The following is a 24,513-nucleotide window of genomic DNA, read 5'->3' as shown; positions in this document are numbered from 1 at the left end:
GAGTCAAATTCTGGTCCTCATAAGGCACAGTAGCTGCTTTTACCTCTCCATCTCCTCAGGATTTCTGTGAGATGTTCAGCTGCATATAAACAGTATTTATACTTATACTCGGTGGTAGTATTATATGATTTTTCAAAAACTTCTATTTTTGTATTGTCACAAAAATGTTTAATGTTTTGTAATAATATTAATCTAAAGTTAAAAAAATAAATTTGTTTCTTTTTTAATTAAAAAGCAAACCTTGACATCTTTAAAGCAGTCATTATTTCTCAGAATGAAAAGTTACATTAGAAATACATGTTTCTCAGTAAAAATTATATATATATATATATATATATATATATATATATATATATCAATACAGGATGATTTAAATGATGTAACACTGAAGTTAATTTTTAATACTTTGTAATGTTTAGCTTTTGGAAACATTGAATGTATGTGGAGAAATCCTCTAGCAAAGTCACCTTTCTGTGGTACAAACTGAGTTGTTATGGTTATATCACTTTATACTTGCAGCTAAAATGTCTATATTATAGGTTTATGAATTTACATTATCTCATTCCTATTGCACTTGGAAAAAGTGGTTTTGATTACCTATATGAGACCCAAGGGAGCCTTGCATCACTCTCTTAACAGGCAGACCACCAATCAAATACAGTGAAAATAAATTCTTACTGTGCTTAAGAGAATCCAGATATTCCTCAGCCTCCCCCATCCTCTCCCACCAACCATCTGGACCTCCCTACAGCCATGGGAGCAGCAGGGAGGCAGGAGAAAGTACAAGAGAAAGAGAGGGAATTAAAGTGAGAGCAAGGGAGAGTAGGGAGGCCACCCCCAGTGCAGTGAGGTTCCAACACCACTCACAGGATTTAGAGGGAAAAGAACCTCCTAAATTATGATTTTCCTGCAATGTCCAATTGACATGATTGGAATTTTAAGCAGATTTTCTAGGTCAAGTAAAGGGTAACTATTTGCAAAGGGAATGTAGAGAGAACATCTAGAAAATGGGAGGGGGACTGTGGGGTGACTATGAGCAAAGCACAATGGTACACATAAAAAAGTGAAATAATGAAATATTTTATATGCTAGAAATATAAAATTACACACACACACACACACACACACATATATGGTTTAAAAAGAATGAAAATATATGAGTCTACGAATAAATAATTTAAAAAACCCAGGCTTTCAAATTGAATGCTTTATCTACAAGGATTAGTGGTTCAATTCAGATCAAGTTACTGTGGGTAGATGTAGAAATAAATTACAATTGCTCAATTCTGCTCCCTTAACTTTCTACATTTAGAATGTTTTACAAGCTCTTATGCATTTTTCCTAAGAATACCTTCAAAATCATGGCATTTTTTTCATTACAAACACACATACATACACACATATTCATATATATATGTATCATATATATCTATATTGATATCAATATAGATATATATGGATACACACGCATACACACCCACACACATATATATACATACATATATATACTTATAACAAGAAAATCATATATATGAACATGCTGCTCAATCTGTACAATATTACTTTTATATATGTTTTGTGCGCTGACCACTAGGTTTTTAGATAACTAATTACTTCGCTTTTCCCTGGGGAAGACTATTTCTCCCACACTCTACACTCCTTTGTTGCCTGTAGTTTTTTGTGTATGGTTGAATCCAATTGGACATTCTCCAGTCTGTGAGCATGTCTACAAAAATGGATTTGAAGTGAGGAAAAGGTAGGAGAAAATGATGTATTTGTACGATAATCTCAAAAAATAAATAATTTTAAATAATTAGCTAACCTTAGCAATATTGTATCACTTGATAAGAAAGTGGGGGGAAAACAGGATAATTCAACACTCTGGTTCTGTAAGTAAATTTTACAATAAAAAGAATATCATCAATGAGCCCAACGGAACAGTTGGGGAGGAGCAGTAGGGTATGTGTTGTTTAGTCCTTTGAAGGTCTTTGCTGGGTGCAATGACCTCAGCTCTAGCAGATGATCTAGGAAGATGCCTCACTGTTGAGGCTGGCAAGAATGGAAGCTGAATGAGACTGATCTTCTTTCTCTAGGATTTGAGCTATCGATTATTTTTCCTGTCACTAATTCTCTTCCCACCCTCTCTCTCCATCCAGCTCACGATTCCATTAACATTTAAGGTTATAAAAGAGTCCCATCTCCCACCCCATGCTAGTTTACCAGGGTTTCCACTCTGGCTGTTCTTGGCCTTTCCATCAGGTCTCATTCACCATTCTACTATATGGAATGTTGTACTGTAAGAGAAAGAGTCTATTAATTTAAACAAACAAACAAACAAACAAAGAGATATGTTTTTTCTATCTCTAAAAGGGGATGGTCTGGTGCTGCTATGTATTCAAATCCTAAATCCTGGCCCCGAAAAATCTTGTTTCCCCAGAGGAGCAAATCCTCAGGTACACCAGCCTTTGTTGTGTAAACTTTGTTCCCTAAATTACTTGGTCAGTAAAATGCTAAAGCCTGTGATTGGGAAGGTAGAGACAGAAAGGCAGGACTTGAGGATGGAGTAGGGCTTTCAAGAGAGACCAGCAGGAAGCAGGAGAAAGGATACAAAGAAAGGAGGAGGCTACCATGAGAGCAAATGGACCATAAGCACATGGTCAGGAGAAACAGAAAGTAATTAGGGACATACATCTGGGATGTTAAGTTGGAATAGCTCAGAACCTGATCAATCTAGGCTTATAGCTTGTAAGTAAAATGCCAGGATTGACTGTCTTTTATATGGGCTACCTAGATCATATAATTCTTTTTACAAACAAGTATTATCAGTATACAGGAAAGACTAACCACTCAAATAATTACAACTGCTACAACAAGTATTTCAAATTAGTTTTAATTTAAAATTAAATTTCAAATTAAGCTTATGAGTACAAAAATGATGTAGTTGGTGTTGTGTTTTATAAAAAAGAAAAAGCCAGGGATATGTTGAGTAGAGGTGTGGTGTGAGGTAAGGTGATGCCTCTGCTGGCCAATGCTGAGGTATCCCTTCCCTCTGAGGTACCAGCCACAAGATGGTATAGTACAGAATAGAGTTCACTAGGGCATAGGGAAGGGAGTTGAGGGAGTAGTAGAGACAGAAAAAGAAAGAGAGAAAGAGAGGGAAGGGGAGGGGTAGGGTAGGGGGAGGGGGAGGGGGGAGATGGGGAGAGGGGGAGAGGGGGAGAGAGGGATGGGGAGAGAGGGAGAGGGAGAGAGGTAGAGGGAGAGGGAAAGGGAGAGGGGGAGAGAGGGAGAGGGAGAGAGGTAAAGGGAGGGGGAGGGAGAGGGGAGGGGGAGGGGGAGGGAGGAGAGGGAGGAGAGGGAGAAAGAGGCCAACCATGAACATGTGGAGAGTGGGGAGAGGGGAATGGGAAAAGAAGGGACATAAAGGGAAGAAAAGGAGGGAGGAAAAAGAGCAAGAGAGTGAGGAAGGGGCAAGCAGTCCCTTTTACAGTGAGTCAGGCATACCTTGTTGTTGGCAGGTAACTGTGGGGCAGAGTCTAAAAGGAATGCCAACAGTTGGAACCTCCTTAAGTGAATGCCAGTTATCTAGTTCACTTAAAGCAAGTGTTTTACATCTTAAAATCAGTATAAACAGCAATAAAAGTGCATATATTGAAAACTCCTTCAATTGCCTGTTTTTGGTACATGAATGTAGCACAGACACAAATTTCTTTTTTATTTTTATTGATAATTATTTGCTTTAAGTCCTGATTGCAGCTTCTCATCCCCCCTCCCAGTCCCTCTCTCTCACCTTACCACCCCCATTCACCCTTCCATTTCTTTCTTTCTCCTCAGAAAAGGGGCGGCTTCCCATAGATATCAACCAGTCTTGGCATATCAAGTTGCAGTAAGACTAGGCACAGCTTCTTCCATAGAGGCTAGACAAGGCCATCCAGTCTGGGAAAAGGGGTCCAAGGGCAGGTGATTAAGTCAAAGACAGCTCCTACTTCTGCTTTAAGAGTCACGAATGAGACTAGCTGCACATTTTGTTCAATTCAACTGTATCTTTTTGAACATTTGTGCATGAGACATCTCTAAATCCCTATGACCTTTCTCTTGGTGTTTGCTTATTTTGGCTCCAAAGAGTACACCATAGACATCAGCCTTTAATGTACTTCATTACTTGTGCCACTGAACCAGGAACAGGGGCAAACTTAGAGCTGTACTGGTTTGGGGAAAACATGGAATCATACTGTTGTCCTATTCTGAAAATGGAGGAGGCAGAGCCTAAGAGCCAAGATAAGGTGTTAGACTGTTGTCTTAAAGATAATCTTTGGGTTGCTAATACAGGTAAGGTTAAATACTTACAATGCTCACAGCTTTGCATATGAGGGAAATACAATTAAAACAAACAAAGTGCAGTCCCATAGGAATAAAAGAGGCTCTGAGAAGTCTTGTAGAGGGCCTCAATGAGAGAGAAGTCTAAGTGATGGTGGGCAGACATCACAGACAGTTTAAGTGTACTTGTATGTCAGATCATTCTGTCCTTAGTTGATTGAATAGCCAATCTCTCAATCTCTCTCTCTCTCTCTCTCTCTCTCTCTCTCTCTCTCTCTCTCTCTCTCTCTCTCCTATTACTTACCAAATCAATACTTCCTCACTAGCACAGAGAGCAGAAAGAATGGCCCTGGTATACAGAGAATGAATGTTTTCTCTACCAGAAATAGTTAAGGGTTTCTGATGGAATAATTCTTTAATTCTTCCCAAGTTGCATATCTCTGCTGAAAACAATATACTTGCTTAACCATGAATGGCATAAAAAGTCCAAGCTTCATCTTAAATGTTTTCCCATATATAAATTAAGCCAAGGCAAATGGAAAGGATAAGGAGAACATATTGCTGTTTTTAAATACTTATTTCTTCTAAATACAGCATTATTTTTCCTTCAAATATCAGCTTCTTGTAAATAGGGAATGATGGTTCCTGTGTTCTGACTTTTATTATTCCTCTCAAAAAAAATCTCTAAGGGATTAAATAATTCACATAGTTGAATTTCATGGGACTATGCATTACCGTTGCTTTGGAAACCAGTCCTTCCACATATATTTATGGACTCAGCTGATACTGAACCAACATCATCTTTGAAAATAAATATGGTTTTCTAGGAACTTTTCTTTCTCCCTTTGTTGACTGGATAAAGCTGTTTAATTTCTCTACAAAATGAGCTGAATAATAGTAAGAGCTACCAGTACAGTTTTCTCCAGGGGCTGGTATGGTATGAGGCTTTTGTGGTTAGTTAAAGAATAGGCTTTTGTGGTTAACTCCTGGGTTCTTTATTACAGTTTATAACTTTGAATATATTTCTCCTTGGGATTCTCTGAAGAAGTCATTTGAGAATGTAATTAAATATTTACCCATACAGTTGGTATTGGCAGACAGCAGCCTATTTAAGAAAGTACCATGCAGTTTCTACTGCTCTGCCCCATCATAATTATACAACTTACAGTGACTATTGTGATTTGAAAAAATTATGAATAAATATTCATTTACTCCTCTGGACATTTTTCCTTATCTCTATCGACTTAACTATTAGAAAAACAATAGAATTAGGGATGGAACAATGTTTGAATGTCCTGCAAGGATACTGATGTCATCTAATGAAGACAAAAATGAAAGATGAGGCTGTGTTGAGAAAACTGTGGGTGATGATGATCAATAAAAAAGTATGGTCCCTGAGCATTGGGGAAGGACTATGATACAGGTGTTCTATTTAGAGCAATGCAGTCTCTTACTCACATTGACTAGTTGGAGGTCTCTGTATTAATCATCATTTATAACCAAAAGAATCTTTGATGAGGGTTAATTTGGTGGATTTAAAAAAAAAAAAAAGAAGAGAGCATAAGCAACTGGGACAATTGGGACAGGGGAAATGATGAGGGCATAAAAGAGAGTCTGGAGGGAAGGGATCAAAGCAAATTATATGCCAGTATAAAGTTTTTTCTCTCTCTCTCTCTCTCTCTCTCTCTCTCTCTCTCTCTCTCTCTCCACACACACACACACACACACACACAAAAGAATGAAAGGTATGGAAGGCTCCACTAAAGACAAATTACAGAGCTGTCTCAGAAAAAAATACACATGTCATAAATATGCATATCATAGAAATCTAAACTGTCCTGATATTTTCTAAAACTGCATCCTACTAAAATCAGGGTATCTGAGACAAATTTGCCTCGTCTTCCAGGTAATCTTGTTTTCAGATATTAGAAAAAGCCACAAATAGAATTGCCAGTGTAAACTTGGTTATGAAGACTGCAAAGAGTTGATGAAGAGGAACTGACAAGGACCTAGGGACCATGGCATTATATGATATGATTGTCAAAGAAGTGCATATCCAGCATAGAGACTGAATTCACCAGTATATTAAAAAGCAGTCAAACAGAGCTTAAAAAATCCTGACTGATCCTCAATGTCACCCAAGACAGACAAAAAAAAAAAAAAAAAAAAAAAAAAAAAAAAAAAAGGAGTAACAATAGCATTATACAAAACAAACAAATGAACACAAAAGACAAAAACAAAAAGCTATTGGAACACAGAAAAAAGTCCTGGAGGCAATCAGGGGTGTACATTGTAGGATCTGCTGTTGAAGCTCCAAATGTATCCTTTTGTTTTTAATTTGAATGATCACAAAGGTTCAGATGAATAAACAAAATGTATACATAGTAACTGCTTCATAGCATGGTAGGGCTGTGAGAAATTAAAAAAGAATTGTTTATTTGTACTCAAATAAGAGATTTAGAAAAGAAATGGATAAACAAACCATTATTTGATGACTAGGATGGACCAAAACTCTTACTTTTGTTCATGCTGGCTTGGGATCTTGCTATGTAGCTGATTTGAACTTTAGTTTTTGCATCTGTAAGCTGATTAGTTTACTCTAAGATTTGTGGTGAAGGTAAGTAAAATTAGCCAACATTAAGCACAATGGCTTGACATAATAAAAGTTCTATCTTTAAAGCCTTAGATATTATTATCAATTAATGTAATCCCAAACCTAAAGCTTATGAAACAATAGTGAGAGTAGCATTAAATTCTAGCTTTTATCATTCATAACATTGCCTATCACCTGACATTTCATGTGCATATTTGTATATATGATGAGCATTATTTTCTTTTATGGTTTATTTCATTTTAGGTTGATATTAAATCAATGCTTTAGATGTGAGTTAATAATATGGGAATTAATATGATTACATTCCTATTCAGTATATGTTTTACTACCTTATCCACAAGATATCTGGAAAATGAAATTAAGTTTTAAAAATCTAACATTCTCTATATAGCCTATGTATCAAAAAGCCTTTGGTGAGTGAATAAGTCAGTGAATAAGGAACTTGAGAAAACTTGCAAATCTGAAGAGAAGTGGTGATTGTCCAATAGTGTGGGGTAGCTTTTGGCTGGGGCAGACACCTAGCTAGTCTGCTCCCATGAAGACACCAGATCCTAGAGGAGCCATCTTAGAGGAGCCACTGCACTCAGAGCAATGGGAAAGATATCTCCAGCACAACCCTATGCCCCAGAGCTACAACTGGGAGCCTGGGGCACTCAGGACCCATCAGCCACCCAAACCCTGCCCCTCTGGAATACTACTCCCCCTCCACCCCTCCCTTGGTCCTATTGGCTGGGGAAGACACCTAGCTGGTCTGCTCCTGAGAAGACACCAGATCCTGAGCCATCCTAGAGGAGCCACTGCACTTAGAGCAGAGAAGGAACCTCTGCACTCAGAGCAGCAGAATTTCAGGATCCCAGAAAAAGCCTGAGTCCCAGGAACTCTTCCACCCAGGAGCTCAGGATCACAGAGACATCTAGACTCTGAGGAGTTCTGATACAGCAAGATAACTGGAAAGACAGGCTCCAGTCAGAGAAAATGAGTGCAGGTAGCACTAGAGTTAACCAGATGGCTAAGGCAAGCATAAGAACATAAGCAACAGAAACCAAAGTTACCTGGCATCATCAGAACACAGTTCTCCCACTATAGCAAGTCCTAGACACCCCATCACACTGGAAATGCAGGATTCAGATTTAAAATCACTTCTCATGATAAAGATAGAGAACTTCAAGAAGGATATAAATAACTCTCTTAAAGAAATACAGGAGAACACAGGTAAACAGGTAGAAGCCCTTAAAGAGGAAACACAAAAAAAAAAAAAAAAAAAAAAAAAAAAAAAACCTTAAAGAATTGCAAGAAAACACAACCAAACAGGTGAAGGAATTAAACAAAACCATCCAAGATCTAAAGATGGAAGTAGAAACAATAATAAAAATATCTCAAAGGGAGACTACACTGGAGATAAAAATCCTAGAAAAAAAAAATTCAGGAGTCATAGTCGCAAGCATCACCAACAGAATACAAGAGATAGAAGAGAGAATCTCAGGTGCAGAAGATACCATAAAAACATTTGACACAACTGTCAAAGAAAATGTAAAATGCAAAAAGCTCCTAACCCCAAAAATCCAGGACACAATGAGAAGGCCAAACTGAAGGATAATAGGTATAGATGAAAGTGAAGATACCCAACTTAAAGGGCCAGTAAAGATCTTTAACAAAATTATAGAGGAAAACTTCCCTAACATAAGAGAGAGAGAGAGAGAGAGAGAGAGAGAGAGAGAGAGAGACCCATGAACATACAAGAAGCCTACAGAACTCCAAATAGACAAGGGCAGAAAAGAAATTCCTCCTGTCATATAATAATCAAAACATCGAATGCACAAGACAAAGAAAAAATACTAAAAGCAGTAAGGGAAAAAGCTCAAGTAACATATAAAGGCAGACCTATAAGAATTACACCAGACTTTTCACTAGAAACTATAAAAGCCAGAAGATCCTGGACTGATATCATATAGACCCTAAGAGAACACAAATGTCAGCCCAGACTACTATACCCAGCAAAACTCTCAATCACTATAGATGAGGAAACCAAGATATTCCATGACAAAACCAAATTTACACAGTATCTTCCCACAAATCCAGCCCTACAAAGGATAATTGATGGAAAACTCCCAACACAATGATGGAAACTACAACCCAGAAAAAGCAAAAAAGTAATCTTCCAACAAACCCAAAAGAAGATAGCTACACAAACATAATTCCACCTCTAATAACTAAAACAACAGGAAGTAACAATCATTTTTCCTTAATATCTCTTAACATCAATGGACTCACTTCTCCAAGAAAAAGACTTAGACTAACAGACTGGATACATAAACAGGACCCAGAATTTTGCTGCATACAGTAAATGCATGTCAGTGACAAAGACAGAAACTACCTCAGAGTAAAAGGCCAGAAAACAATTTTCCAAGCAAATGGTCCCAAAAAACAAGCTGCAGAAGCCATTTTAATATCAAATAAAATTGACTTTCAACTAAAAGTAATCAAAAAAGATAAGGAAGGACACTTCATACTTATCAAAGGAAACATCTACCAAGATGAACACTCAATTCTGAACATCTATGCTCCAAAGGCAAGGGCACCCACATACATAAAAGAAACTTTACTAAAGCTCAAAGCACACACTCTACCTCACACAATAATAGTGGGGGATTTCAACACCCCACTCTCAGCAATGGGCAGATCATGGAAACAGAAACTAAACAGAGACACAATGAAATTAACAGAAGGTATGAACCAAATGGATTCAACAGACATCTATAGAACATTTTATCCTAAAACAAAAGAATACACTTTTTTTCTCAGCACCTCATGGTACCTTCTCCAAAAGTAGAGCATGTACTTGGTCACAAAACAGGACTCGACCTCCTCCCTTCCTCTTCCAAGCACGAGGCCATGTCCAAACCCGAGTTGCAGCTGGTGGGGCAGCCATCTGCAGCTTCCCTAACTTCCCCATCCCGGGTGTGCTGTTTAGGGATATCTCACCCCTCTTGACAGACCCAGACTCCTTCCCAGCTGCCATCTGCCTCCAGGCCAATCACGTGAAGTCCACGCACTGTGGCAAGATTGACTATATTGTAGGTCTAGACTCCAGGGGCTTCCTGTTTGGCCTTTCCCTAGCTCAGGAGCTGGGCATGGGCTATGTGCTCATCCAGAAGCACGGGAAGCTGCCGGGCCCCACTGTGTCAGCCTCCTATGCTCTGGAGTATGGGAAGGCTGAGCTGGAAATACAGAAAGATGCCTTAGAACCCCGGGCAGAGAGTGGTCATTGTGGATGATCTCCTGGCTATTGGAGGAACCATGTGTGAGGCCTGTGAGCTGCTGCACCAGCTACTGGCAGAGGTAGTGGAGTGTGTGAGCCTGGTGGAGCTGAACTCCCTGAAGGGCAGGGAGAAGCTAGGAGAAGTTCTTCTCTCTCCTGCAGTATGACTGAGGAGCTGGTGGCAAGGTAGCCACACCCCTCAGTAACTAACTGCACTGCACGGTGGCTCAGCCCTGGGCACATAAGTGACCTTTGTGAGCTACCAGCTGCCCTTTTGTCAATATATCACTCATTCCGTTGGTCAGCTGATCGCCATGCCTATGGACATCCTGGATCCTTGCATTTTATACATGTGCCAAACCCTGGAGCAGCACAGAGCTGCACTATTGGAGATCAATAAAAGGTTTTGATACACACACACACACACACACACACACACACATACACACACACACACAAAACAGGCCTCAATAGATACAAAAAGACTGAAATCATCCCTTATATCCTATCGAATCACCACGGACTAAGGCTGGTCTTCAATAACAACAAAAACAATGGAAAGCCCACATACACGTGGAAACTGAACAATGCTCTACTCAATGATGACTTGGTCAAGGAAGAAATAAAGAAAGAAATTAAAGGCTTTTTAGAATTTAATGAAAACAAGGACACATCATACCAAAACTTGTGGGACTCCATGAAAGCAATGCTAAGAGGAAAACTCATAGCTCTAAGTGCCTATAAAAAGAAACTGGAGAGAGCATATGTTAACAACTTGACAGTACATCTGAAAGCTCTAGAACAAAAAGAAGCAAATACACCCAAGAGGAGTAGGCTGCAGGAAATAATCAAACTCAGGGCTGAAATCAACCAAGTAAAAACAGAAAGAACTATACAAAGAATCAACAAAACCAGGAGCTGGTTCTTTTTTGAGAAAATCAACAAGATAGATAAACCCTTAGCCAGACTAACAAGAGGGCACAGAGACAGTATCCAAATTAATAAAATCACAACTTAAAAGGGAGACATAACAACAGAAACTGAGGAAATTCAAAACATCATCAGATCCTACTACAAAAGCCTATACTCAACAAAACTGGAAAATCTGGATGAAATGGACAATTTTCTAGACAGATGCCAGGTACCAAAGTTAACTCAGGAGCAGATAAACCATCTAAATAGTCCTTAAAACCCTAACAAAATAGCATTTGTTAAAAGTCTTTCTACAAAAAAAAAAAAAAAAAAAAAAAAAAAAAAAAAGCCCAGGACCAGATGTTTTAGTGCAGAATTCTATCAGATCTTCAAAGAAGACCTAATACCAATTCTCTTAAAACTATTCCACAAAATAAAAACAGAAGGAACACTACACAATTCATTCTATGAAGCCACAATTACACTCATACCTAAACTACACAAAGACACAAGAAAGAAAACTTCAGACCAATCTCTCTTATGAATATCAATGTAAAAATACTCAATGAAATTCTTGCAAACTGAATCCAAAAACACATCAAAACAACCATCCATCATGATCAAGTAGGCTTTATTCCAGGAATGCAGGGATGGTTCAATATTCGGAAATCCATCAATGTAATAAACTATATAAATAAACTCAAAGAAAAAAAACCACATTATCATCTCACTAGATGTTGAGAAACATTTGAAAAAATTCAACATCCCTTCATGGTAAACGTCTTGGAAAGATCAGGAATTCAAGGCCCATACCTAAACATAGTAAAAGCAATATACAGCAAGCCAGTAGCCAACATCAAACTAAATGGAGAGAAACTTGAAGCAATCCCACTAAGATCAGGGACTAGACAAGGCTGCCCACTCTCACCTTACCTATTCAATATAGTACTGGAAGTCCTATCCAGAGCAATTAGACAACAAAAGGCAGTCAAAGGGATACAAATAGGAAAGGAAGAAGTCAAAATTTCACTATTTGCAGATGATATGATAGTATACTTAAGTGACCTCAAACTTCCACCAAAAAACTCCTAACCCTGATAAACAACTTCAGCAAAGTGGCTGGTTATAAAATCAACTCAAACAAATCAGTAGCCTTTCTCTACTTGAAGGATAAACAGGCTGAGAAAAAAATTAGGTAAATGACACCCTTCACAATAGTCACAAGTAATATAAAATACCTTGGAGTGAATCTAATCAAGCAAATGAAAGATCTGTATGACAAGAACTTCAAGTCTCTGAAGAAGGAAATTGAAGAAGATCTCAGAAGATGGAAAGATTTCCCATGCTGATGAATTGGCAGGATTAATATAATAAAAATGGCCATCTTGCCTAAAGCAATCTACAGATTCAATGCAATCTCCATCAAAATACCAATTCAACTCTTCTTAGAGATAGAAAGAGCAATTTGCAAATTCATTTAGAATAAGAAAAAACCCAGGATAGCGAGAACTATTCTCAATAATATAAGAACTTCTGGATGAATCACTATCCCTGACCTCAAGCTGTACAACAGAGGAATAGTGATGAAACCTTCATGGTATTGATACAGAGACAGGCAGCATGATCAATGGAATAGAATTGAAAATCCAAAAAATGAACCCACATACCTATGGTCACTTGATCTTTGACAAAGTAGCTAAAATTGTTCAGTGGAAAAATGACAGCATTTTCAACAAATGGTGCTGGTTCAACTGGAAGTCAGCATGTAGAAGAATCCAAATCGATCCATTCTTATCTACTTGTACAAAGCTCAAGACCAAGTGAATAAAGGACCTTCACATAAAACCAGACACCCAGAAACTAATGGAAGAGAAGGTAGGGAAGACTCTCCAATTCTTAGGCACAGGGGAAAAGTTCCTGAACAGAACACCAATTGTTTATGCTTTAAGACCAAGAATTGACAAATGGGACCTCATAAAATTGCAAAGCTTTTGTAAGGCAAAGGACACTGTTAATAAGACAAAACGGCAATTGTTGTGGACCGCACTAGTCCCACGTTGGGGTGGCCAAAAAATGTCTCGGCCTGAGCAAAATGTTGAGGCCCGGGCCGACCCACGTTTGGGCAGCCACTGTATTCCGGCCCAAGCTGCCGCTCCGGTCTTTAGGTTGGGGGTTCAGCAAGAGCGAGGGTGACGGCAGATTCTACCTAATGTCTGAGATTCGTCTCTGATGATCCCTCTATAGTCTCTGATCTCCGTCTATATTCTCTGATCTCTGGTTCTGTCTTCTATCGTCTCAATTCTGATCTGTTCTGTCTCTGCCTTTTATATGTCTCACTTCTAAGCCACGCCTCTAAGTTACACCTTTAATCATGCCCTTAGGTCTTGTCTCTAACTCTGATCTCTATACTTCTAAGTATACTATTAAGTCACACACCTTTAATCTCACACACCTTTAATCTCAAGGTATCTAAACCAAGATTATCCGAGTGTTCTCAGCTGTTGTAGGCTATTGTAATTTAAATCTCATGTCAGGGTATATGGCTCAAGATGGTTGCAAAGCTGATAGCCGCTTTCTGCTAAAAGTCGGCCCCCAACAGGCAATCAACAGATTGGGAAAAGATCTTTAGCAATCCTACACCTGATAGAGGGCTAATATCCAATATATACAAAGAACTCAATAAATTAGATTCCAGACAACCAACTAACTGTGTTAAAAATGGGTAAAGAGCTAGACAATGAATTCTCAACTGAGGAAACTTGAATGGCCAAGAAGCACCTAAAGAAATGTTCAACATCCTTAGTCATCAGGGAAATGCAAATCAAAACAACCCTGAGATTCCACCTCATACCAGTCAGAATGGCTAAGATCAAAAACTCTGGTGATAGTAGATACTGGCAAGGATGTAGAGAAAGAGTAACACTCCTCTATTGTTGGTGGGATTGAAAGCTGGTATAACTACTCTGGAAATCAGTCTGGTGGTTCCTCAGAAAATTGGATATAGCATTACCTGAAGACCCAGCTACACCACTTCTGAGCATATACTCAGAAGATGCTCCAACATGTAACAAATACATATGCTCCACTATGTTCATAGCAGCCTTATTTATAATAGCCAGAAGCTGGAAAGAACCCAGATTTCCTTCAACAGAGGAATGGATACAAAAAATGTGATACATTTACACAATGGAGTATTACTCAGCTATTAAAAACAATGAATTCAAGAAATTCTTAGGCAAATGGATGGAACTAGAAAATATCATCCTGCTTGAGATAACCCAATCACAAAAGAACACACATGGTATACACTCATTGATGATTGGATATTAGCCCAAAAGCTTGCAATACCCAAGATACAACTCACAGACCATGTGAATCTCATGAAGAAGGAAGACCAAAGTTCGGGTAACAAACTACTCATGGGAGCAAATATGGAGACAAAGTATGGGACAGAAACTGAAGGAAGGGTCATCTGGAGACTGTTCCACCTGGGTATCCATTCCATGTGCAGTAACCAAAGGTAGATGCTGATGTGGACGCCAGGAAGTGCATGCTTCCAGGAGCCTGATATAGCTGTCTCATTAGAGGTCTGCCAGAGCCTGACATATACAGAGGTGGATGCTCACAGCTAACCATTGAACTGATTATGGAGTTCCCAATGGAGGAATGAAGGAGGTGAAAGGGTTTGTGGCCCTATGGGGAGAGCAACAATACCAACCAGAGCTCCCAGGGTCTAAACCACCACCCTGGGAGAACCAAGGGAGGAACCCATGGCTCCAGCTATATATAGGGGCAGATGGCCTTGTAAAGCATAGGTGGGAGGCAAGGTCCTTGGTCCAGTGAAGGCTGGATGCCCCAGTGTGGGGGAATTCGAGGGTGGAGAGGTGGAAGTAGGCAGGTGTGTGGGGGCACATCCTCATAGAAGCAGGAGGAGGGGGATGGGATAGGGGGCTCCTAGGTGAGAGTGGGAAATAGGGAGGGAGATCACATCTGAAATATAAATAAAATATACAATAAAAAACAGTGTGGGGTAATCTCTCTTTATTATTTCCATTATCCAATATTTGGAAATATTATATTATTTCCAAATCTCCTAAGTAACCAAAAAAGAAAAAAATTAGGATTGTTATGATAATACTATCTAAAGAGATCACAAGCTGACTTTGCACTCTATAGCTGCTGATAGCTACCATGTTTTACTTGAAGTATTCTCAAATTATATGCTCAATTATTTGTTTGGAGTATTGCTTAGTTTAAAGCCATGCTAATTGGTCTTGATTTACATTATCCATATTTTCTTTTCTGACTGATAAGAAAGTATCCATCTCTCTATATGGCATATTGCATGAAAAGTTACATGACTAATGAAGTTCTGCTATTTATGTGATGAATTATGTGAGATTAGTAATGTACTCTTTGTTATTGGTTTTGCAAAAGAAACAAGATTGATTCTGAAACACTGTGTGACTTACTTAATGTCAAGTAGTGGTGCCTCTCCTTATCTCTATTTAATGTGAAAGCAAGTCTTGAGAGACCGAGCGTATTTCATTCTGATGCTTCCAAGAAAACCCAAAATATAATGTTATTCATTCATTCCATAAGTATTTAATTTATCCATCTTATCTAGAGTCCTATGGAGTGGAGTTTCATGGTATGGGTTTCTTTTTGTCTAGCTTAAACTGGCTCTGAACTAGAGATTTTCTACCTCTTGAGTACACGGGTTTTAGGATTGTATCACTGTGTGTAGTTAACTTTAGCAATTAATTCATCTACTTATTGTTAATTTGTCTTCAGAGCTTTAGGTTTCTCTGTTCTTTCTACCTATAACATATTCAAGAAATATTGTCATATTCCTGTTTTGCATAAAAGCTTATTCTATCTACCTGCATTTTGGTGTCTGTTACTCAATATATAACATCATCTTGTCCCAGTTTAAATAAAATCACATGTTTATGGATGTGAAAATGTAAACTACTTTGTTCTGGTTACTTTCAACTTTGTATCTTTATCAAATTATCACATTGTATCATATATTCTTTAAAATAACTACAGTAGTAGTAGTAATAGTAATAATAATAATAAAGAAAAAACTGCCTGAAATATGACAGTTTGGATTAAATTAGTAGAGACAAGAAATTTTAGACTGAAAAATGTGATTCTTTTCTATGGTAAATAAGAAAATCATTAAAGTATTTACCATGAATAAGTGATTCAGGGGGAGAAAAGAGTATCATATATCTCTAGCTGGACTTGAATTTGCTATGTAACTCAAGATAACCCTAAAATGATGATTCTCCTGCCTCTACCTCCCATGTGTTGGGTTTACAAACATATGCCTTCACACTCAGTTAAGATGAATAATTAAGAATCCAAGGGAGTAACTATGAAGGGTTAGTATAGTGTGGTGGTATAAGATGGTTTAAATTTATAAGGAATATATCTTCATATTTAATACAATACCTTACATTATAAATAAATCAAACAAAATACAGAATCTCATTTATAACCAAGGCAAAATGTCAGTCAGATTAGAGGTTAATTCTAGGCCAGACAAGGTGGCCCATGCCTTTAATACCAGCACCCAGGAGGCAAAGACAGGTAGATCCCTGTAAGTTTGAAGCCAGCCTGGTCTACAAGGTAAGTTCCAAGACAGCCACAGCTGTTAAAAAAGAGAAACCCTTTCTCAGAAAATACAACGAATATGTACAAGTAAGTAAGTATGTATATAAATAAATAAATAAATAAATAAATGTTAATAGATAAACTATAAAAGTAATTCTGTTGGTTATATTTATACTTCATGGGTATAAAAGAAAATGCAAAACAAGTGTTTTGCAAGTAAGTGGTTATGAATTAAAATATAATGTAAGAAAACAGAACTCTGCAGAAATTTAAAGTGCAAAGTTGTGTTAGGACTCATGTCAAGTATAATGGCTAATTTTGTCTCTTTCTTCCTGACGTAATAGAATCCCCAAATTCACCAAGGCTTGCAGCCATCAAGAATAAAGATTATACTTTCTAGTTTCCCTTTGAGCTACATAGGATTTTGTTATTAAATTACTGTAAATAGGATTTAACAAATGTATCTCGTCTCACACATTTGGAAAACGTTTGCAGTGGAAAATGTATACTATGCTGCTGTTGCTTCTCCTTCCCCTTCTTCCTCTTCCCCTTCCCCTTCTTCCTCTTCTCCTTCCCCTTCTTCCCCTTCCCCTTCTTCCCCTTCTTCCCCTTCCTCCTCCTCCCCCTCCTCCTCCTCCTCTTCTTCTTTCCTCCCTCTATCCCTTCTTCCCTCCTCCCTTCCTCCTTCTTCCTTCCTACTCTTCTCTCTTTTTCTTTGAAACAGGGATTTTCTGCGTAACAGCCCTGTCTTTCCTGGAACTCCTTCTGTAGAACAGGCTGGTCTAAAAAACACAGACATACACCCTATTTCTGCCTCATAAGTGCTGGGATTAAAGGTATGTGTCAACATGGCCAAATCATTCTCTTTATTACTTGAACTAAACAGCCCTCAAGGCTGGAAATTGAAGAAAAGGCTGGAACCTTGAACTAAAGATGCTAGCCAAGTATTGAGACTATCAGTAGAAGCCGTGAAATTACTGTACTAGCCATATACTTGCTTCAGATAAAGAATTATATCTTGTTTAAACCACTGTCATTTTGGCTTTCCTGGTCGTTGTAGTTAACCTGACCTTTCAGAATTTAATACTGTCCTGGAACTTTATTTAAAATATCATAGTAAAATACTGAACCCAGAATCCAAGCTATCTCTTTCCAAGGTAACTTTTTTTTCTATATAACTCTCTCAGAGACCTGAACATAACAGAAAGGAGAACAAAGGTTAAACAAGTTGGCTCTGTACTGCTAGTTAATTCCAATTATTTATTCAACATCTTCAGTTTTAGAGATATAGTACTTTTCCTGCTGATGGAACTAAATCTAGGTATGAAAAATCATGAATCGGAGTTTCCACATGTACTAAAACCTGGGTAGCTTGATTCACCTGTTCTTCAAGGTTGCACCTTTGTTGCAGAGTGTTTGTGGACCTGAAAGTGACCTACTTTCTTGGTCGCTGCAAACTGGCTTAGGGTTGCAAGATATGTTCTATATCTACTATAACTATCATTCATTGGGGTTGGTCAAGAAAGAAATAAGAAAGTACATAAGCAATTAGTGGGAAGTGAAATTTTCTGTTAATCAATTACAACACGCATTAACAGGATGTTCTCGTAAAACTTCAAAATACTTAGAGCAGAGGACTAATGAATAAATACTTCTTAAATTAAGGAACTGTTCTGCATGACCTTAACCAAATCATCAGAGACCAAAGGATCTTGGGTCTGAATATTATCTAGAAATTAAGGATTCTTGAGCCAGAAGATGAGGTAGACCCAATGACTGGGGTTTTGTTTACTCAGTTGCAAGGCTATTAGATAGAGAAGACTCTCAACAGAGCCAGGGTTGAGAAGTTTGGCCAGAAACTCTGCATGAGAGAAGAACCAAGTAGGGTATGTATGGTGAGCTGGCTCAGGCCGAGAAATTCTGGGCACAAGCTGAGAGGAGTGTTGACTGCCAGGTGGATATTGGCTACCTGTGGGGAAACTCCACCCAAGAGAACCAGATCTTAGGATCTCAGGATCTCATTTTAAAAAAAGTTAGGATTCCAAATTGATATGTTATGGGATAGTTGGAAAGTCAGTTGGAAAACGTGACTGAGGGATTGATGATCAAGGATGGAAGAGGCAAGCCATCTGCTTCTTCTCTGGCTTTAAATGGCTGTGTGTCAGGGAAGAGTCCTGTTCATTTCCAGAGTGTTCTCTTAGTTCTTCTAATCCCATAATGCATAACACTAATGTGAAAACTCCCAGTTTTCATAGAACTGAGACAACTTCCAACTATATGCATGCCAAATCTTATCTCCTACCTAGATTAAAACCTGCTCAAGGAGGATCAATTTTTTATGTTTGTTTTTAACGCTTCTCTCTCTCTCTCTCTCTCTCTCTCTCTCTCTCTCTCTCTCTCTCTCTCTCTCTCTCTCTCTCACTCTTTCTCTCTTTATCCATCTTTTAAATCTAAGGATTTTATCCAAGGAAGATAAGATGGGATTTGGACAGAACTTGGGGTGGGGTGGAATTGTTTGTTGTACACTGTCTTAGAGAAACTAGGTTAATGTTCTCTGGCTTTGATGGGTATTTAATAATCTCCCTGGAAACAATTTTCAAGATTCTCAGATATACATTCATTACTGGATATCACTTACCTAAAGTCTCCATGTAATAGGGCTGTATATAATCTCAGCTTTTTGGGGTCCAGGGTATATACTCTTTTAATGCCAAATCACGTGATCAGGCAACCTTATTGAAGAAAAATATTCTACCTGCTTCTCCACCTCACTCCTTACTTAACTTGGGGCTACAGAATATTCTTACTCATTGTTTAATGGACTCTGGCTGTCCACTGTCATTTATATGTTTTGCATCACAGGTAGCTACACTTTTTTTCCTATTTAAGTTGGTACATGTACAAAGTTCATTCCGTGCCATGTCCATAACAATATGGTCATTAGAGACAGGTGGATGAAACTAATTTAAGGGATCAGATAAGGACTGTTTTCTAAAAATTTACATCTCATTTTCCTTTTATTTCAGCTCAATGGAAATATTGCAATGACTTAACTGTGTAATGCCAGCGCTCAGGAAACAGAATGCAACTCTGAAAGTTTATAGGTTAAGTCCCCTTTGCAGAGTAATAGGGATAAAACAAACAATTTCACAATATGTAACTGATAGATCCTGACTGAGCTATGTTTGGGTGTGACATAATTTCAGGTACATAATAAAAGGCACTTAGATTATTTGTTGAGAAAAAAAACAAAGCCTAGAGATTGGAAGCACTGCTACTAAACACATATTAGTCAGCAATGTTGGGAGTTAAATACTTCATCATTCAGAGAACAATAATTAGTGAAGCATCTTCTTATATAATGAAATAATTCAGGTATTTTGTGTGTGGTAGGAGGCGAGTATATACATAAAGAATACCACTAAAGCCCTTGTCTCCGTGATATTGCACATGGGAAAGCAGGACTCTAAAGTGTGACTGACAAAAACTACACTCATCAACTTTCACAAGTACTTGTAAGAGAGATGTCAAAAGTGCATACATTAAACACCATTCTATGAGGAAAGAGAGAAGCTCATTGTGAGTTTGCTGGAGACAGTCTCACAGGAAATGTGACAGCTGTTTTGGAGCTGGGAGGACTGTCATTTGGAAAGAGTGTAGATAATGATGGCATATGGAATCTTCACAATGTGATTCTAAACTCCCTTTCCAAATTCAGTCTTCCTAATTGCCACCATGGCAGTTCTTTCTTACAACAACATTTTGCCATATATCATTTTCCTAACTAGAAAGTCTTATTCTACTTAACTACTTGAAAGACACTCATGTATCATTTAATGATCATTTTAGATCCTAGGTAAATAAATATAGAAAAAAATCTAGTAAGAAATAAAAACATCCTACTTGCTATCTGTATTCTTATTGTGTTGACCAAAGAAATATAAAATTGAGGACACTTAGCTGATCAAAACATTTAAAACGTAATGATTGCCTTCTATAGACTAGGAAATCTTCTAATGTCCACTGTATAGCATACTGACTTAAGGCAATGAAAACACTTAAGACAGCTGTTATCAGTCCAAGAAAATTATATTTTCTCTCCCTTTTTCTCTCTCTGTTACACACACACACACACACACACACACACACAGAGAGAGAGAGAGAGAGAGAGAGAGAGAGAGAGAGAGAGAGATTTACCCACCAACCAATCAACCGATTTATTTTTAAACATTTAAAATAACTGCAGTGTGACATTGGAGACAAATTTTCTGCCAGAGAAAGCATAAGTTAGATATAATTTTCTGGAGGTCATTTTAGTAATATTTAGTCAAATAGTCTTTAAATTATTTTATCATACAATTTTGAAATCTCTTTTTAAGAAGTAATATGTGGTACATGTAGAAAATTTTGCTTGTGATGAAAACTTCATTATTTTAAAGAGTAAAATAATATATAAGAATATTTATCTACAATATTATAGGTCTTAAGTAAATTATTACCCATCCAGGAGCATATAACTCAATAAATATTTGGAAAGAATCCTTAATGAAGCAAAACTATATATTCTGGATGCCCTAGTGAAAAAAAAGTTTTCAAAATATGAAAAACTTTGTTCTTTCTATATGAAAAGATTTTATAATGTAGAAAAAAATACCAAGACTGTTCACTCAAACACAATTTTATCCTTTCTTGAAAATTCAATAGAAGACTATTGTTTACAATTGTCATGTTTTCTGATTATTTATGCTGAATTGACACTGCTTTATAATTACAAAGAAAAGGAATGAGTGCCCACAGTGTCGGTCAGCATGAGCCGTTTTTCTGAAGTCCTGCTCCACTCACATGGTCAGGGTCGGTCACTTCCTGCATGTGCCACAGCATTTTGTTTCCCTCTCATCTCAGAGGGATGAACTGCCACAAGTAAAGCAAAGAAAATTCTAGGACTATGTCACTATTAGAACCAGTTTAGTGTATGTCTGGTAGGAATAGAATCAATATTTTAATTAACAGAGTGTATTTATCTGTTTGAAAAAAAAATCACAGGCTGGACATCTCATTCTGTCAATTAATGGGTAGAACTCAGTTGACTACCTCATACTCCTAGCCATATCTAGTGTTCTAAAATGCTTCCTTTTTTTTTCATACTGCCTGAGAGTAAGAAAAATTCTATATTCCTATATTTTCATTCCTGTGTTGTCAGCGTAAAATCTTTACAGATGTCTTTTTCTCCATTTTTAGATGTAAGTGTTTTTCTATACAATTTACAAAATCAAGGCCTCTTTTTCCTAAAAGTAATCTCAATTTCTAGATAGCCATGGCTTGAATTTAAACATGAAAATCCATGTGTTTCTAAGGTTCCACCAGAAACACGCAACTTTTATAAAATGATTTTGAGTGCAACTAGCATTTGAGAATACTGATTTTAAAACAAGTACATTAGTAATAATAACCATCATGAAATCTTACCACTGATATAAGTATAATTATTCTCATTTTTGTCTTAGAAAAACATGGGTCTAAAATAGACAATGTCTGATTGGTACTAGCTAAGAACCAAAGTCTGTGTCTATGCTTTTTCAGAATCTTTATTTCAAAACACATACTTCATCACAAAGGTTTGGGTTTGAACAGAAATTCATGTTATTTAATGTTTTACTTTAATATCTGAGAGCCTCCGATATTTTCTGGTTTTCTTCTAAATGTTCATTCAGGGTTCAATCTAATCCCATCACTAGTTAAAATATCAGAAACAGGTAACTGTAATGAATAGTACTAAAACAAAACATTTTGACATTCTGTGTTGCAAGATACAAGACAACTCTACAGAAAAAAAGAGAAAGAAAGAGAGAGAGGGAGAGAAAGGGAACAAGAAAGGAATTAAAAGATGAAGGAAGGGAAGAGACAAAGAAAGATGATAAGAAATATTGTAGCCCTTAGAGGAGAAAAGGTTGTTGAGCAATCCATAAAACAAAACGTACGATTCAGGGAGGCTCAAAGGAAAGGGACCCTTTCTTCTAGAGAACATCTCTACCATGAACCATGTCTGATCATGAACCATTTTTCAGTTTGTCCATATTCCAGCATAATCAACTTCCCTATCTGTTCCCAAAGGAAATAAAAGTAGCTTGATTTTCCTCTTACAAAATTGTGTACAATGAAGAATAAGCAATATCCTCAGGATAAAAGGAATGTGTACCCTAATAAGGGAAGAATAAATGTTAAATGACCAAAGAAAAAAACATTAAAATGAACATCACAACACGTTGATCTCAGCATGTAATGTTAATAGGGCTTCCAAATGAATAAAGCAATACATGCTCTTTTAAAAATTACCTGAGACATACAAACATAAATATTAGTAGTGTCCATGTGTTGTTTGATACACTATATGATTATATGATATTCAATTTAGAGTGGACACATGTCCTCAAATAGTCTGATTTTTTATAGTAAGTGTTTTCAAAAACTTTTTTCATTCAAGAAATTATAGTACATAATCATGATCTATGGCTAGTCTCTTGTATTACACTATACTAGATTTTTGTTGTTGTTTCCAACCATGTAAAAGTTAGTTGATTTTTCCCTATTTCTATCTTCTACGTGTATTAGTTACTGCTATTTTCAATTTCCCTGGGGCAGCTGTTTGAGATTCCATGGATCAGTGGCATCATGATTATTTGTCTTTATAAACCAAATTTTGTGTTCAACATAATGGTCCCTTGTTCCATTCATAGCTTTGCAGATGACAGAGTTTCCTTTTAATGTCTAAATATTATTCTATTGTATACATGTAACATATATCTTAACCATTCTTCCATTAATGGACACTTCCATTAACTGTTTGGTAGGTTAAACTTAACTGAAGTAAGACTCAATAGCTGCCCTTAGTTCTGTTTAATATAGTTCAGTTCAGTGTGAGTAACTGTTTAAACTGGTATCTGTCGAGAAACAACTGATGAAGACTCCAGCGCAGCTTCCATTTTGCTCTGCCTCCATTTTCACTCTTGTTCCATTACATTTACATAGGAAACAGAAATGGTGCCTTTTAATCTTACAATCAGCTTGCTTTCTGACGCCCACCAGAACACATAGCTATAGTTTTCAAGTGTAAGATATTTATTGCCAGGGTGCTTTCACTTTCTTTTGGTAGGATTAGGACTCCAATAGTCATCTCCAAGTTTAATTTTGTTCCTTGCTTCCTGACATTTTTCTTCTCAGTCTCTCACATATTCATTTTAGCACATAATATATGTTTTTGATATATCATGACTGGAGGAAGCCTCCAACTAGATCTTCAGTGTCTTAGCATTTCTTATTCTGATGATCAACAAGATAGAGATTTCAAGATAACAAATACGCTCCCTTAAAAGTAAAGATGATTTGACCTTAGTATATTCAACTTTACTTTTTCAAAGTTTCTTTTGTCAACTCAGGATATATTTTTTTTAAAGGCAACTCCTGTGAACTTTCTAACTTTGAAACCTATGCAGAAAATAACTCTATTTTTATCATCTGTCTGTCTCACATTGTTTTATTAAGAAAGAACTTTTCAGCATGAATTTCATGAGATTGAGAGGATGACTAACTCTGATCACATGGATGCAAGGTGAGTTTCTCAGAACTCTGCCAGGTTTCTGAAGCTATCCTCTGCTCTAGCTCTACCTCATTTGCAAGGCAGCAAATGTGCATCAAGAATGCAGAGTGATTTAAAAGTAATAATTGGAGGGAAGGAGCCACCCACCCACCTAAAATTTTAACCCAGAAATATCCCTCCCTACCTAAAGGGAAT

At 37.3% G+C, this 24,513-nt stretch overlaps 1 pseudogene; it reads left to right on the top strand.

Annotated features, from left to right (window-relative positions):
- The first annotated feature begins 9,823 nt into the window (after positions 1-9,823).
- On the top strand, positions 9,824-10,413 carry LOC117720505 (adenine phosphoribosyltransferase pseudogene; annotated as a pseudogene).
- Positions 10,414-24,513: the final 14,100 nt, after the last annotated feature.

The sequence above is a fragment of the Arvicanthis niloticus genome, chromosome 15 (genome assembly GCF_011762505.2).
Source record: "Arvicanthis niloticus isolate mArvNil1 chromosome 15, mArvNil1.pat.X, whole genome shotgun sequence".
Taxonomy (NCBI): domain Eukaryota; kingdom Metazoa; phylum Chordata; class Mammalia; order Rodentia; family Muridae; genus Arvicanthis; species Arvicanthis niloticus.
The sequence above is the reverse complement of the archived record's forward strand: the minus strand, read 5'-3'. Positions and strand labels throughout refer to the sequence as shown.